A 17,983-nucleotide genomic window follows, 5' to 3' on the forward strand; every position below is an offset into this window, starting at 1 on the left:
TTTCTCTCCCCCATCTGTTTCTCTATAGTGATTGGTATTTAAACTCTTCAAAGAAAAGAAACAGTGCTGCTGAATAAGTTGTTTCATTTAAGTAAAAGAATAATGTTTGATAATTAACTTGTGAGAACCCCAAAGTCATTAGCATTACAGTGATCAAAGCCTTAAACTCACGGGATGAACTGATGACATGGTGGCAGAATTATTGATCTAAGTTAGTGTTGGAAATGGGCTTCCTGGTGAGAGCAGTTGGAGCAAATCGGGTTTTCTGTATGCAGTTTAAAGTCCCTCAGGGACTTTTCCCTGGCAGTTTAGTGGTTAGAACTCTGTGCTTCCAATGCAGGCGTGTGGGTTTGATCCCTGGTCAGGAAACTAAGATCCCACATGTCACATGGCCAAAACATTTTTTGAATCCCTCAAGTTCAAGAACTTGGCTACACTAAATAATAACCTTACAAGAGAGAATGGCTTAGTGGAATGAAAGCAGATGAGAATCAGGAGCATTTAGCTTCAGAGCCTAACTGCATCTCTTTCTACTCCAGGGTTAATTTCTGATTCCATGGATTCTCACTTTCTTTATTTGTAAATGGTGAACTCCAAGAATCACTGAAGAAGTTGATTTAATTCAACTGTATTAAGCACAGGTACTGCAAACTGGCAGGGCATTGAAGACACAATAATGCCTGAGAGATTTCCCACCTTTGTTCAGCTTAAAGTTTAATAAGAGAGGGACTTCCCTGGTGGTTCAGTTTTTAAGATGGCACACTTCCATTGCAGGAACTACAGGTTCAACCCCTGGTTGGGGAGCTAAGATCCTGCATGGCTCACACATCCAAAAAAAAAGAAATATATATATATAGGCATATATGTATATAGATATATGTGTATAAAATATATATATGGATTATGTATATACATAAATATATAGAGAAGTGCACAAGTTATAAAAAATGTTTTAAAAGTTTAATAAGACAGACAAAGAAGAGTAACAAAAACAACACACAAAGATCTCTCACAATAAAATCTATGCATTAGATGAGCGAGTAAGAATTTTGATAGATGTGCCACAGATTAAATAAGAAATCATGGTAGTTTTCCTTCTATCTTCTTACTTGGTTGAGCATGAAAACGGCACAGCAATTTAATAAAACCCCTGCTCAAGTTCTGACATATTTATTCTCAGAAGGTATTATTTCGCAATCCATCAGGGGCATGTGTGCGTGTGTGCATGTGTGTGTGTGCACACGTGTGTGTGTGTGTGTGTGTGTGTGTTTACTATAGTTACCATTTTCCTCATCTGTTAAACTACACAGTTGAATTTTCAGCTAGATCTGTCCTCTGCAATTAATTCTTATTTGAGATACATAAAATTAGAAAACAAGACTAACCAAAAATTAGACATGTCAATAGACTTTTACTAGGTAGGTGTGAACTGGAAGTCATCAGATCTACCCCCCTGATCTTACTGAAATAATCTCAGCTCAAGGAAGAAGCATGACTTACCAAGGGCAGTGAATGGTAAGCTCTTTAGCCATGGGTAGATCTTGAGTCTCTTGATTTTAGTCCAGTGCCATGCCAGTCAAAGCTGTGTTGTCAGAAAGGTCTTTACCCCAAGGGTGAGCCCCTTGAAAGAGAAGCATGACTTTATTAGCAAATGAAAAAGTTATGAATAGCTTATTATCAGCCTAATTTCATATGAGGCCACAGACTCTTTCCAAGATACTGTCTGCTAAGACTGTCCTGTTCTGGATAGAGCACATGTGCAGCCATTGTGCAAACAGAGGTACTTGGAGATTCTTTGAAAACAGCATCTTTACAAAACAGTAGAACCTCAAACTCTTTCATGCTGACTTGGGTCAGATGATATCTAAAAGCTGACTGATCCGAAGGGACAGCATCTCAGCACCCCCTGTCCACTTACCTGAGACCTTTGAGTACCTTCTTCCAAACTAATGAACTCCCTTATAGTCCTCGTCTATTTGTGGTTCATATGTGGCAGGAAGAAGTCCCAGAGTCCCCAGCTGCCAAGAAGTCTTGCTAAAGGAGGGAACATTGAGATAAGCTCTTTATAAGTGAAGTAATCTCCTACAATCAGTTCACATATACTCAAAGGCTTTCCTTCTGTTTTACACAATCACTAACTGGGGAAATCAATAAAGACAGATGAGTAAATCTAGGTATTTTTGAGTCTTATCACACATATACAGGTCTTTCCTGGTGGCTCAGTTGGTAAAGAATCCACCTGCAACGCAGGAGACACGGGTTTGATCTTTGGGTGGGGAAGATCCCCTGGAGAAGGAAATGGCAACCTACTCCAGTATTCTTGCCTGGAGAATCCCATGGACAGAGGAGCCTGGCAGGCTATATAGTTCATAGGGTCACAAGAGTCAAACATGACTTAGCGACTAAACCACCACCATCACCAGATATATTTGTGAAGAATTTGGAGGCAAATAGGAAAAACCAATAACTTATAAAGAAACCAAGGAAAATCAGAAAGGATCAAATGAGAAACCACATCATGATTTGGAGCTAAGTTCTGAAAACAAGCAGTTGAAAGGAGAGTAGAGGGCTTCCCTGGTTACTCAGTGGTAAACTCCTGCACTAGCAGGAGTGGTAGCAGGTTACTCCTGCCAGTGCAGGACACATGGGTTGACCCCTGATCCAGGAAGTTCCCACATGACATGGACGAACTCAGCCCAGGAGCCACAACTACGGAAACACACATGCCCTAGAGCCTACGCTCCTCAACAAGGGAAGCCACTGCCGTGAGAAGCTGGCCCATCACTGGAGAGCAGCCCCTGCTCTCCACAGCTAGAGAAAAGCCAGTGTGGCAACGAGGACCCAGCACACCCAAAAATAAATAATTTTTTTTTAAATAGAAAAAGTCCCCATGGGGAGCATCCCCATCGTGCTCCCCATGGGGTATTTGGCAATGTCTGAATACACCTCTGATGGTCACAGCCAGGGGGCCATGCTACTGGCATCTAATGGGTAAAATGGAAGAAGACTTGCTAAGCATCCCACAGTGCACAGAATAGGCTCCTCACAGTAGAGAGTTACCTGGTCCAAAATGTCAGTAATGCCAATGGAATAGTGAATAGTGAAGTCGCTCAGTCATGTCTGACTCTTTGCGACCCCGTGGACTGTAGCCTACCAGGCTTCTCCGTCCATGGGATTCTCCAGGCAAGAATACTGGAGTGGGTTACCATGTCCTTCTCCAGGGGATCTTCCTGACCCAGGGATCGAACCTGGGTCTCCCGCACTGGGGGTAGACGCTTTAACCTCTGAGCCAATGCCAATGGAAGGCCACACTAACTATTATGACCTTAGCTGAGTTACTGAAGAAGTTTAAGCAATGTATGTATGTGTGTGTGTGTTTGCGTATGTGTGTGTACATATGCACACATGACAGAATCAGGGCTACAATGTGAAAAGCTAGAGTAGGTTTTGTCAAAGTAGGATGTTTATCCTTCAAATATCAGCCAAAATTCTTTTGGGGTAGGGGTGGAGGTGAACACTGTTTGTGACTTTCCACACTAAGAGGATTCTTCTATTTCAGACACTCAGAGTGTATGTATCTCTTCTTCCTTACCTGTATACAGTGGCATATTTATGTTGATTTAAAAAAAGAAAAAGTCTTTTTAAAAAAGAAAGCAGAATAGCAAATGTTCTCACTGGCTCTCCTTGACCCTCACACAAAGCTCAAGGTCCTTAGCGGGGACCACAGAGCACCTTCCTTCCAACCCTTGTCCATCACTATCCCATTGGATGGATTGCAAACTCCACCACATGAAAGGAGGACTCCACCTGATTTTCCTATTCCCTAGCCTGGTTTCATTGTGTTGATATGGCCCTGATTCGCTACTTCTCTTGCATTTATTTCTCTATAGTAGGTTCACATCTCCTAGGATCTGTCTCTGTTTCTCTTACCTATAAACTTTTGGGGAGTCCCTTACAGGCTCTAGGCACGTCCACTGCTTTTTTTTTTTTTTTTTGCTGACATCTCTTTTAGAAGAACTTTAATCTGCTTCTGCTTTAATTACAGTGTCTCAAATGATCTGCTGGCATTCTCCTATTCATGGCCCACTCAGCACTGCTCAGCTGATTTCTTAATTCCCGCAAAACCCTTTCCCATCCAAAGCTGCAGAATGTAACTCTGTGACTTTCAGCAGATTCTATTGCCCAGCTAAACTTAGAATAGAACATTAGTTCTGAAAGGGACTGTAGGGACCATTCAGTCTGTTCCCCAATGCACAGCAGCTTACCCTGAGGAGAGGAGGGAAGGAAGACAGAATGTTACTGAAAGATAGGGTCCAGCTGCTCACCACTCAAGAGTCAATAGACAGGCTGGGTTGGCGGAAAGGAAAGTTTGCTCTATTTCAGAATCCGGCAACTGCGGGGGAGGACGGATATCTGTCCAAAGGCCCACTCCCCCGCCTCTGGCAACCAGTGGGGCAAGAGCTTTTATAGATAGAAGTGGGGAATGGCTACATGCAGAAAACGCACAGTCATCTCTGACTTCAGGGGAGGAAGTAGCTACAGATGTGGTAGAAACAGCAAGAGAACTAGAATTAGAAGTGGAGCTCAAACTCATGACTGAGTTGTTGCACTCCCATGGTAAAACTTGAATGGATGAGGAGTTATTCCTTACGGATAAAGAAGGAAAGAAAATGGCTTCTTGAGATGAAATCTATTCCAGGTGAAAACCCTGAAGATTGTTGAAATGACAACAAAGGATTTAGGATATTACATGAATTTAGTTAATAAAGCCAGTAGCAAGGCTTGAGAGGATTGACTTAAATTTTGAAAGAAGATTTACCATAGGTAAATCTGAAAATGCTATCAGTCAGCATTGCATGCTAATCATTCCTGAACAGAGTCAAGTGTTGCAAAAATTTCATTGTTGTCTTATTTTAAGAAATTGCCACAGCCACCCCAACCTTCAGCAAGCACCATCCTGAGCAATCAGAAGACCTCAACACAGGTAAAACCCTCAACCAGCAAAAGGATTACAATTTGCTGAGGACTTGGATAATAGCATTTTTTAGCAATAAAGTATTTTTAAAGTAAGTGGGCTTCCCTGCTGGCTTACATGGTAAAGAATCCGCCTGCAACTCAGGAGACTCGGGTTTGATCCCTGGGTCAGGAAGATCCTCTGGAGAAGGGAATGGCAACCCACTCCAGTAATCTTGCCTGGAGAATTCCGTGGACAGAGGAGCCTAGTGAGACAGTCCATGGATTCGCAAAGAGTTGGACATGACTGAGCGACTTTCACTTTCATGTATACTTTTAGACACAATGTTATTTCATCTCTAAGAGACTATCAGTTCAGTTCAGTTCAGTTCAGTCGCTCAGTCGTATCCGACTCTTTGCGACCCCATGAATCGCAGCACTCCAGGGCTTGTGTAAACATAACTTTTACATGCATTGGGAAAACAAAAAAAGTGTGCGACTTGCTTTATTGTGGTATTTGCTTTATTATGGTGATCTGGAACCAAATTCGTAATATTTCTGAGGTATAACCTGCACTTCTTTTTCATAATTGCTTTTGCATCAAGGGTCTCCAGGATACAAGACATATATTAATTCAATGAACAATTGTTGAGAACTTGCTGCATGCCAGGTAATGAGATAAGCTCTGTGGAATTGAAATTCTATCTTCTGTCAAGGAGACATGTAAACAAATGCTTATTAGGATGACAGGTATGTGCAATATTTATTAGAGGAGGGAGTATCTAATTCTGCTGTGGGGAAGAGCCTGAGAAAATAAAGCAAATTGCAAAGGCAGTAGTTATGAACCTGTACTGACCTTTATTGACTCTCTTTTTCAATGTGCCTCACCAGCCCATCGTTCGACTTAGTGTGAGACTTGGCAAGACACTTAACCTCTCTCAATCTCGCTTCCTTGACCTAAATATAAAAATATACAATGTCTGGCCTTATTCCTTATAGAAAGGGTGTTTGTTTTGACAGAAAAGATCAGGAAAAGGGCCTTATAGACTGTAAAAAGTTGTACACATGAAACGACTATTATAACAGAGACCAAGTTGAATCAGAAATCACACCTGGACGCAGGTGAACAGGAAACTGAACTAATAAACCAGGATGTGTGTGAGGACCTCACTCAGCAATTTTTTCATTTCAAGCAGCTTTTCTAGATTTACCTAATCTCCAGGCTTCTCCTAAAACACTGAAATCTCAATTCACAAAGGACCAAATATGTCTAGATGTTTTCTTCCTGAAATGGAAATAACTTTACTGTTTCATCTGTTTGTAAAAGTGAAACATAGGAGTTGTTCCATAAATAAGTAGATCATTCAGAACAGGAAAAGGAAAAGACAGCTAAAAGTGACCTCTGATCATGCCATTTAGAAAGAAACGTTATTAACATTTAAGTAAACACCTTTGGGAACTCAGGCTGACAGGCAGACACACGCACACAGGGGGTTTTTATCAAAATGCAACTTTGTTTAACATACCTGCATAATGAACGTGTTGGTTGCTTCAGTCATATCTGATTTTTAGGTAGCCAGCCAGGCTCCTCTGTCCATGGAATTCTCCAGGCAGTACTGGAGGGAGTTGCCATTCCCTTCTCCAGAGGATCTTCCCAACCTAGGGATCAAACCTAGGTCTCTCACGTTGCAGGCAGATTCTTTACCATTTGAGCCACTACCAGAAACCACATACTTGCATCAGATCAGATCAGATCAGTCGCTCAGTTGTGTCCAACTCTTTGCGACCCCATGAATCACAGCACGCCAGGCCTCCCTGTCCATCACCAACTCCCGGAGTTCACTGAGACTCACGTCCATCGAGTCAGTGATGCCATCCAGCCATCTCATCCTCTGTCGTCCCCTTCTCCTCCTGCCCCCAATCCCTCCCAGCATCAGAGTCTTTTCCAATGAGTCAGCTCTTCTCATGAAGTGGCCAAAGTACTGGAGTTTCAGCTTTAGCATCATTCCTTCCAAAGAAATCCCAGGGCTGATCTCCTTCAGAATGGACTGGTTGGATCTCCTTGCAGTTCAAGGGACTCTCAAGAGTCTTCTCCAACACCACAGTTCAAAACCATCAATTCTTCAGCGCTCAGCCTTCTTCACAGTCCAACTCTCACATCCATATATGACCACAAGAAAAACCATAGCCTTGACTAGATGAAACTTTGTTGGCAAAGTAATGTCTCTGCTTTTGAATATGCTGTCTAGGTTGGTCATAACTTTCCTTCCAAGGAGTAGGCGCCTTTTAATTTCATGGCTGCAGTCACCATCTGCAGTGATTTTGGAGTCCAGAAAAATAAAGTCTGACACTGTTTCCACTGTTTCCCCATCTATTTCCCATAAAGTGGTGGGACCAGATGCCATGATCTTCGTTTTCTGAATGTTGAGCTTTAAGCCAACTTCTTCACTCTCCACTTTCACTTTCATCAAGAGGCTTTTGAGTTCCTCTTCACTTTCTGCCATAAGGGTGGTGTCATCTGCATATCTGAGGTTATTGATACTCGCATATGTGTCCCTAATTTTTTAAACTTAATATGTGATGGAGTTGTTTCATGGCAATTACAGAGTCTTACATTATCATCGACTATGTAAGTTATCTTTTTGTAATGGAGAGCTAAGAAGTGGACTAACAGATCCAGCTGATTAAAAAGGAAAATATTAAGAAACATGTGATTTATCTGGCCAAATCCAAGAAGCATATTGAAATAAAATGACCTGATGGAAAATTCATGAGCTTTGAATATGCATCCCCAGGATTTGTATCCAAATACCAACACTTATACTGTAGTTGAGGGGCCTGACCTCTGTGAGCCTTTTTTTCTCACTCATGCAAAAGGCAGAGAGTGAAGAGAACATCCACTTGACAGGTTGGCAAGTCATCTCCATCCCCCTCAACTCTATGCCAGTGTCCAGACAGAGTTCAGGAGGCCAAGATGAAGAAAACTTTTGGCTCTTCTTTATAAAGCACACAATCAGCAAATTAATTGTGATCATCAAGCAGTAAGTGAGTCTAGTTTCAAGTTACACAGAGTTTAGAAGTATAGTATAGGTGTCATGGATAGATCAACTAAACAGAAAATTAACAAGGAAACACAAACTGTAAACAATACAATAGACCAGTTAGACCTAATTGATATCTATAGGACATTTCATCCCAAAACAATGAATTTCACCTTTTTCTCAGGCACACATGAAACCTTCTCCAGGATAGATCACATCCTGGGCCATAAATCTAGCCTTGGTAAATTCAAAAAAATAGAAATCATTCCAAGCATCTTTTCTGACCACAATGCAGTAAGATTAGATCTCAATTACAGGAGAAAAACGATTAAAAATTCCAACATATGGAGGCTGAACAACACGCTGCTGAATAACCAATAAATCACAGAAGAAATAAAAAAAGAAATCAAAATTTGCATAGAAATGAATGAAAATGAAAACACAACAACCCAAAACCTGTGGGACACTGTAAAAGCAGTCCTAAGGGGAAAGTTCATAGCAATACAGTCATACCTCAAGAAACAATAAAAAAGTCAAATAAATAACCTAACTCTACACCTAAAGCAACTAGAAAAGGAAGAAATGAAGAACCCCAGGGTTAGTAGAAGGAAAGAAATCTTAAAAATTAGAGCAGAAATAAATGCAAAAGAAACAAAAGAGACCATAGCAAAAATCAACAAAGCCAAAAGCTGGCTCTTTGACAGGATAAATAAAATTGACAAACCATTAGCCAGACTCATCAAGAAACAAAGGGAGAAAAATCAAATCAATAAAATTAGAAATGAAAATGGAGAGATCACAACAGACAACACAGAAATACAAAGGATCATAAGAGACTACTATCAACAATTATATGCCAATAAAATGGACAATGTGGAAGAAATGGACAAATTCTTAGAAAAGTACAACTTTCCAAAACTGGACCAGGAAGGAATAGAAAATCTTAACAGACCCATCACAAGCACGGAAATTGAAACTGTAATCAAAAATCTTCCAGCAAACAAAAGCCCAGGTCCAGACGGCTTCACAGCTGAATTCTACCAAAAATTTAGAGAAGAGCTAACACCTATCCTGCTCAAACTCTTCCAAAAAATTGCAGAGGAAGGTACACTTCCAAACTCATTCTATGAGGCCACCATCACCCTAATACCAAAATCTGACAAAGATCCCACAAAAAAAGAAAACTACAGGCTAATATCACCGATGAACATAGATGCAAAAATCCTTAACAAAATTCTAGCAATCAGAATCCAACAACACATTAAAAAGATCATACACCGTGACCAAGTGGGCTTTATCCCAGGGATGCAAGGATTCTTCAATATCCGCAAATCAATCAATGTAATACACCACATTAACAAATTGAAAAATAAAAACCATATGATTATCTCAATAGATACAGAGAAAGCCTTTGACAAAATTCAGCATCCATTTATGATAAAAACTCTCCAGAAAGCAGGAATAGAAGGAACATACCTCAACATAATAAAAGCTATATATAACAAACCCACAGCAAACATTATCCTCAATGGTGAAAATTGAAAGCATTCCCTCTAAGTCAGAAACAAGACAAGGGTGCCCACTTTCACCATTACTATTCAACATAGTTTTGGAAGTTTTGGCCACAGCAATCAGAGCAGAAAAAGAAATAAAAGGAATCCAAATTGGAAAAGAAGAAGTAAAACTCTCACTGTTTGCAGATGACATGATCCTCTACATAGAAAACCCTAAAGACTCCACCAGAAAATTACCAGAACTAATCAATGATTATAGTAAAGTTGCAGGATATAAAATCAACACACAGAAATCCCTTGCATTCCTATACACTAATAATGAGAAAACAGAAAGAGAAATTAAGGAAACAATTCCATTCACTATTGCAACGGAAAGAATAAAATACTTAGGAATATATCTACCTAAAGAAACTAAAGACCTATATATAGAAAACTATAAAACGCTGATGAAAGAAATCAAAGAGGACACTAATAGATGGAGAAATATATCATGTTCATGGATTGGAAGAATCAATATAGTGAAAATGAGTATACTACCCAAAGCAATTTATAGATTCAATGCAATCCCTATCAAGCTACCAATGGTATTCTTCACAGAGCTAGAACAAATAATCTCACAATTTGTATGAAATACAAAAAACCTCGAATAGCCAAAGCGATCTTGAGAAAGAAGAATGGAACTGGAGGAATAAACCTGCCTGACTTCAGGCTCTACTACAAACCCACAGTTATCAAGACAGTATGGTACTGGCACAAAGACAGAAATATAGATCAATGGAACAAAATAGAAAGCCCAGAGATAAATCCACGCACATATGGACACCTTATTTTTGACAAAGGAGGCAAGAATATACAATGGATTAAAGACAATCTCTTTAACAAGTGGTGCTGGGAAATCTGGTCAACCACTTGTAAAAGAATGAAACTAGAACGCTTTCTAACACCATACACAAAAATAAACTCAAAATGGATTAAAGATCTAAACGTAAGACCAGAAACTATAAAACTCCTAGAGGAGAACATAGGCAAAACACTCTCTGACATACATCACAGCAGGATCCTCTCTGACCCACCTCCCAGAATATTGGAAATAAAAGCAAAAATAAACAAATGGGACCTAATTAACCTTAAAAGCTTCTGCACATCAAAGGGAACTATCAGCAAGGTGAAAAGGCAGCCTTCAGAATGGGAGAAAATAATAGCAAATGAAGCAATGGACAAACAACTAATCTCAAAAATATATAAGCAACTCCTACAGCTCAACTCCAGAAAAATAAACGACCCAATCAAAAAATGGGCCAAAGAACTAAATAGACATTTCTCCAAAGAAGACATACAGATGGCTAACAAACACATGAAAAGATGCTCAATATCACTCATTATCAGAGAAATGCAAATCAAAACCACTATGAGGTACCATTTCACACCAGTCAGAATGGCTGCAATCCAAAAGTCTACAAGCAATAAATGCTGGAGAGGGTGTGGAGAAAAGGGAACCCTCTTACACTGTTGGTGGGAATGCAAACTAGTACAGCCACTATGGAGAACAGTGTGGAGATTCCTTAAAAAACTGGAAATAGAACTGCCTTATGATCCAGCAATCCCACTGCTGGTCATACACACTGAGGAAACCAGAAAGGAAAGAGACACGTGTACCCCAATGTTCATCTCAGCACTGTTTATAATAGCCAGGACATGGAAGCAACCTAGATGTCCATTAGCAGATGAATCGATAAGAAAGCAGTGGTACATATACACAATGGAGTATTACTCGGCCATTAAAAAGAATTCATTTGAATCAGTTCTAATGAGGTGGATGAAACTGGAGCCTATTATACAAAGTGAAGTAAGCCAGAAAGAAAAACACCAATACAGTATACTAACGCATATATATGGAATTTAGTAAGATGGTAACAATAACCCTGTGTACGAGACAGCAAAAGAGACACTGATGTATAGAACAGTCTTATGGACTCTGTTGCAGAGGGAGAGGGTGGGAAGATTTGGGAGAATGGCATTGAAACATGTATAATATCATGTAAGAAACGAGTTGCCAGTCCAGGTTTGATGCACGATACTGGATGCTTGGGGCTAGTGCACTGGGACGACCCAGAGGGATGGTATGGGGAGGGAGGAGGGAGGAGGGTTCAGGATGGGGAACACATGTATACCTGTGGCGGATTCATTTTGATATTTGGCAAAACTAATACAATTTGTAAAGTTTAAAAATAAAATAAAAAATAATTAAAAAATAAAAGTATAGTATATTAAGGCATACATGTGGAATCTAGAAAAATGGTTCTGATGAACCTATTTGCAGGGCGAGAATAGAGACACAGATGTAGAGAAGAGAGCTGTGGACACGAGGGGTGCGGAGGGCAGGATGGGATGAATTGGGAGAATAAGATTGTGATACATATAGATGTATACACTACCGCGTGTAACATAGATAGCTAGTGTTAAAATGTGGCTAGCAAAAGTCGATGTACAGAATCAACACTTTTCTCTTAAATGAATCTGCCTGGCTGCTGAAATAAATTGGGTACATCTTCCTATCTTCCACTTAACACAAGCAACAGTTTTCTCTAATGGTCCCCCCCCCCACATAACATAAGTTGACATTTTTCCAGCCTCCTTCCTGCTAATCATTTCCAAAGCTGGTTTCACGTAGTTGAGATTCAGTTATGACAGTGCAACACACTTTGCTATCAATTTTCTTCTCAGTTTACTATATCAACAAAAATGCTGCCCAATCATCCAGCCCCCAAATCAAGGACGTACAACAAGATGAGTGTAGGTATCTTCACGTGACTGTAAGGTCAGGCGGCAGCTGGCTGATCTAGGCTGGCTTGGATGAAGGTTGGCTTCAAGTTATTTGGTAGGCATAGATCCACTCTGTATGTTTCTCTTCCTCCTTGGAGCTAGTGATTATCAAACCCATGTTTTTTTGTTTTGTTTTGTTTATCATGGCAAAAGGCAGGAATGCAAAATAAGAACCACATCACACAAACATATTTCTGGCCTTTGCTTGTGCCATGCCAACTAATATCCAAAGTAAGTTGTATTAGCAAACTACTGTTACTGAGGCAAGGAAGTGCATTTCTTCACAAGGGTGAGGGAGGAGGGAGTAGAAATGTGCTGAACAATATAGTCTTATTTGCCACTTGTCAAATAATACCAAAGACTATTACATTCATCAATGTATGTGTTTTTTACTGAGTTTATATTAACTGCCAGGTACAGGGCTAAATGTTGAAACTATAGAGACAAAGGAGTAATTATAATTTATTTGCACTAAAAGTTAAGTAACATATTAATTAAAATCTAGAAAAAAACTGTACTTGACAGATATACAAAAGGCAGCCACAAAAACAAAAAGGGATTTTTTGCCAAGCCTTAGAGGAGGGTGGATCAGAGAAACTTGGCCAGAGGAGGGGAATGGTAATCACTGAGCTAAATATTGAGGGAGCATTGGAGGACAGAATGGTGAAAAAAACTGAAAAAGAAATTCCTTGGAAAAGGAACTACAAGTGGAAAAACATGGAAGTGTAAGAGAACTGCAAAATCTAGGAAATGACAGAAGAAAATGAAAGAAATTTGTTTACATTCTAAACTAGGAAGCAATTTAATTTTGATAGAATGAAGCATCGCTACAGGATTTTAAGCACCCAATGTGTTTATCTTTTTCCCTGAGGCCATTACAATGAAACAGTTGACAAATGCTCCATGGGTTTTAGGAGATGCACTCTTTCATATCAGGCATTAATGTTTGCATACATACTCACACACACCTGCACCCATCTAGTTATACTACCCTCTCCTTTGTCCTGGTTGTCATCACCATAACCAATTAGCATTTTATCTTTGCAGCTCTATGAAATAAGAACTATTATTACCCCCATTTTATAGGTTAGAATATGTAGGCTTAGTAAGGTTACATTTCTTTCTCAGGGACACATAGGAAATGGATGAAGGAGAAAATAGGATTCACAGCTCATCACTCTGATTTTAATACTCTTCATTATAATGTTATAGGTGGGAGAAAAGACTTAAACTATGAGATCTAATGTTTGAGAAGTATCACCGTTGACATTGGGAGCATCAGCTCAGTATGGCCAGCAAAGAAAACATCGAGGTTTGTACACCGCAGCAAGAGGGCCAGCAGTTTCTCATCAGGTCTCTGAAGAAGATCTGGGAGCATTTCTACTGGCCCGTGAATTTGGGAAACTCTCACCAAGCAATGTAGGAATGGAAGAAGGTACACCTTATTCAAAGGTTTGGAGAATGAAAAGCAAAGACCATGCTTAAAAGAAGCTTGTATAATCCTATTTGGGTATAAGATAGAATAATGAGATCCCAGAGACTTTGGAATATTAAGCCCAGAGAATGTTTCAATGGCAGAATTTCAGATGCTCATTTGGTATTGTTCCCTTCTTCCTAGGCTTTTGCTGACTTCTGAAGGGCAGGGCAAATATCCTTTGCATTTATGTATGTTCAGCTACACGGAGGTAAAAGAATACACGTAGATAAAAAATAATATATCTACAGCTTTTAAGCAACTCGACAAAGTGAAAAACGCTTTTCAAAAAACAACCTCCCTCTTTGCTCTAGAGGGTATATCAGAGATCCTAACTCATGAACCATACTACTGTTGTTATATATTACATATGTAATACATTAAAAATAAACCTGTGCCACCTAGTGAGCCAATACTTCAATATTCCACTTGATCCTTGAGAGCAATATGTTGCCATGGAAACCTAAGTCTGTCTAGCCATTAGCACATTTTTTTTTCCACACAGGAATTTGAATTAAATTAGCAATTATTCATGCAAAAATAGCATCAAGGATATCAAAGCAAACACACCTCACTAATGATTTGTTAAATTCACATAAATTATTTCTGAATCATACACTGGTCGTGGTAATCTAGTATGACTTGTATATACATTGGATGCTTGGAGAGGAGACAACAGGGATGCAGACTTTGTTATTTTGGATCAGAAGAGTGCATATGATCAACAAAAAAAACAACTTCTTCATGAACCTTCCCAGGATTTCCCTCATTGGATAAAATCTTTCACTAGGACTTTGCTGGTGGACCAGTGGTTAAGATTCCATGCTCATAGTTCAGGGGACACAGGTTCAATCCCTGGTCAGGGAACTAAGATCCCACATGCTACATGGTGTGGCAAAAAAAAAATCTTTCACCCTACAGACCTCCTGAAGCACGTTTTTTCTGAACCTCTTTTATCTACTGATTACCTTCTCTGAGATATGTATCTGATAATCTTGTCTGCCCCAAATTTATTCTCCCTTCTTTAGTAACAACAATTTCATTTTATCCTGGAGAAATAGTCCTGGTTCATGCATGTAGTCTCAGTGGGATTCTTTAAAGGAGACATGTTACCTTATTGAAATGCATTCTACAGTTGTTCTTGTCCCACCTCCCCACAACCCTTGCAAGTTTCCCACCATGGAAACCCATTTGTTTGCAAACCAGAGCAATCCAGAGTCACAAGATGGTGATGCACTTGGAAAAAATTTCAAACCATGAGGCCTAGCTTCCCTGGTGCCTCAGATAGTAAAGAATCTGCCTGCAATGCAGGAGACCCTGGTGTGTTCCCTGGGTCAGAAGATCCCTGGAGAAGGGAATCGCTACCCACCCCAGTATTCTTGCCTGGAGAATTCCATGGACAGAGGAGCCTGGTGGGCTACAGCCCACGGGGTTGCAAAGAGTCAGGCACGACTGTGCGACTACACTTTCCCAACACTTTCATGGGGCTTTGCAGTCTGGGAACACATTTTCAGCTTCCAGCCCTCCAAAAGAACAATTCAGAAGTTGTTCTATGTGCTTTATTAGAGTCTCTTTTCTACTTTCCCTCTCTCCCTATCTGTTTTCTCTCTTATGCTTAGTTCCTGGCTGCTACTACTGCTGCTAAGTCGCTTCAGTCATGTCCGACTCTGTGAGACCCCATAGACGGCAGCCCACCAGGCTCCCCCGTCCCTGGGATTCTCCAGGCAAGAACACTGGAGTGGGTTGCCACTGCCTTCTCTGTTAGTTCCTGGCATCATCTCCCAAATAGGTTATAAGCACCCAACCCTTTGAGTCTGGATCTGCTACTGGTGAGTGAAGTGAAAGTTGCTCAGTTGTGTCCAACTCTTTATGACCCCATGGACTCTATAGTCCATGGAATTCTCTAGGCCAGAATACTGGAGTGGGTAGCCTTTCCCTTCTCCAGGGGATCTTCCCGACCCAGGGATCAAACCCAGATCTCCTGCATTGCAGGCAGATTCTTTACCAGCTGAGCTACTGCTACTGGAGAAATCTGTATTTGGCCAGTTTAGACCATCTCCCATGAATTTAAATCTGGAGCAATGACATAAGGATGGGCAATGGTTGGAGACGGTTGAACAACATTATTTCCCATCAGCCACTGCTCTGTGGTTGCTGCTTCCAAAACCTGAAGATTAGACTAGATCGTTGTCCTTTCCAAGGTTTGATGGTTCAAATTTTTCTTCAAAGATGCAAGGTAAAATAAATTACTTTCCCCCCCAAAATTTCTTCTTAGCTTATGTTAGGTAGAATTTCTTTCCCTTACAATTAAGAGCATTACTTTGCACTTCCCCTTTTTATTTTTTTTAATTATTTAGTTATTTATTTGACTGTGGCTGGTGGGATCTTTGATCCCAAAAGCAGGATCTTTCACTGCGGCCCATGGGGTCTCTAGGTGTGGGATCTTAGTTCTCCGATTAGGGATTGAACCTGCAGCCCCTTCATTGCAAGGCGGATTCTTAACCTCCAGACCAATAGGAAAGTCCCCCTTCCCTATTCCTTGATTGAGCGAACAAATTGAGTTCCAGCTATAATCCAACAGAGGTGTGAGTGTGTGTGTGTGTGTGTGTGTGTATTTGGTGGAACAAGAGAAGAGTAGGTTTTTCTGTGAGACGATGCTTATGGTCCATATACCAAGAGACTGACCTATCTGTGTGCATGGCTGGGGCTTATTGTGTAATTGGAGAAGTGGTGAGGATTGAGGATGCTTACATGGTATGACATGAAAAGTCTGGTTGTCAGTGGTTAGGGGTTTACATTTTACCTGGTGCTGAAACTGAGAACTCTTGGAATGAACAGCAGAAATATAGAAAAACTTTATTTGGATGACCTCTATTTTCTCCAGTTGGTAAATGATCAAGGCCTCTGCTGAGACAAGGGAGTGTGGAGAGGAATGAGGTACTTAAAGAGTATGGCAGCGGCTTAGGGTCAGTCTCTAACAAGCTGTGATGGGAAGTGACCATGGATAAGTACACATATGCCCTCATTTTATATTCCCTTCCCATTTAGTTCACCACAGAGCATTGAGCAGAATTGTTGCCAGGAAAGTAGAGGAGTCTTTTTTCTTTCTGTTGGGCTGTGCTGTTATCACAGAGTGTGAGATCTCCCACTTTAGGCTTTCAACTTCATTTAACTGAGCTTTCTGTTTATTAATTTTTTTTCTTACATTTGGTAGAATGCAAGTTATCATAATTCAGATGTGTAGGGGCACCAGGAAGGATGAAGTTGAACTGCAGGCTCTGCTTCTGGGTATCTGAATTCCGCACAAATGAATGAAAAATTCCACAGTACATGTTACTTGCTCTCACTTGTTTGTTAGCTCCAGCAGGCACCACCACCAATGTAATCATAATTTCATCAACAATAGTGGGATTCCCTTGTAGCTCAGTTAGTAAAGAATCTGTCTGCAATGCAGGATACCCAGGTTCGATCCCTGGGTTGGAAAGATATCCTGGAGAAGGGAAATGCTACCCACTCCAGTATTCTTGCCTGGGAAATCCTATGGACAGAGGAGCCTGACCAGCTATAGACCATGGAGTCACAAAGAGTAGGACACAGCTAACTGAGTGACACATCATCAGAATTATACACAAGCATGTGTTAAATTCTCTCACTTCTCCGTTATCTCTACCATCCACCACCACCACTGTGATAATCATACTTCCATCAACAGCAGCGCCATCATCACCATTATCATCACCAACAATAATGAAAGTGAAAGTTGCTCAGTTGTGTCAGACTCTTTGCAACCCCATGAACTGTACAGTCCTTGGAATTCTCCAGGCCAGAATACTGAGTGGGTAACCTTTCCCTTATCCAGGGGATCTTCCCAATCCAGGGATCAAACCCAGGTCTCCTGCATTGCAGGTGGATTCTTTACCAGCTGAACCACAAAGGAAGCTCAAGAATACTAGAGTGGGTAGCCTATCCCTTCTCCAGTGGATCCTCCCAACCCAGGAATCAAACTGGGGTCTTCTGCATTGCAGGCAGATTCAATAATAATCAACAATAATATCCACAGTTCATTCTTGTTGCCTTAGTTTTTACCTAATGGTGTTTTACCTAAGAAGAGGTGGCAAGAACACCCAGAACTATACAAAAAAGATCTTCACGACCCAGATAATCACGATGGTGTGATC

At 40.5% G+C, this 17,983-nt stretch overlaps 1 long non-coding RNA gene across 1 annotated transcript in view; it reads right to left on the reverse strand.

Annotated features, from left to right (window-relative positions):
- Window positions 1-1,505: 1,505 nt before the first annotated feature.
- Window positions 1,506-17,983, reverse strand: part of LOC113903935 — a 30,551-nt gene continuing 14,073 nt past the window's right edge. Inside the window, exons 2-3 of the long non-coding RNA XR_003514352.1 lie at window positions 1,919-2,034; window positions 1,506-1,621 (exon numbers count right to left, since the gene is read on the reverse strand). This is a non-coding gene — a long non-coding RNA (uncharacterized LOC113903935). The remainder of the gene's footprint in view (window positions 1,622-1,918; window positions 2,035-17,983) is intronic.

The sequence above is a fragment of the Bos indicus x Bos taurus genome, chromosome 14 (genome assembly GCF_003369695.1).
Source record: "Bos indicus x Bos taurus breed Angus x Brahman F1 hybrid chromosome 14, Bos_hybrid_MaternalHap_v2.0, whole genome shotgun sequence".
NCBI lineage: Eukaryota > Metazoa > Chordata > Mammalia > Artiodactyla > Bovidae > Bos > Bos indicus x Bos taurus.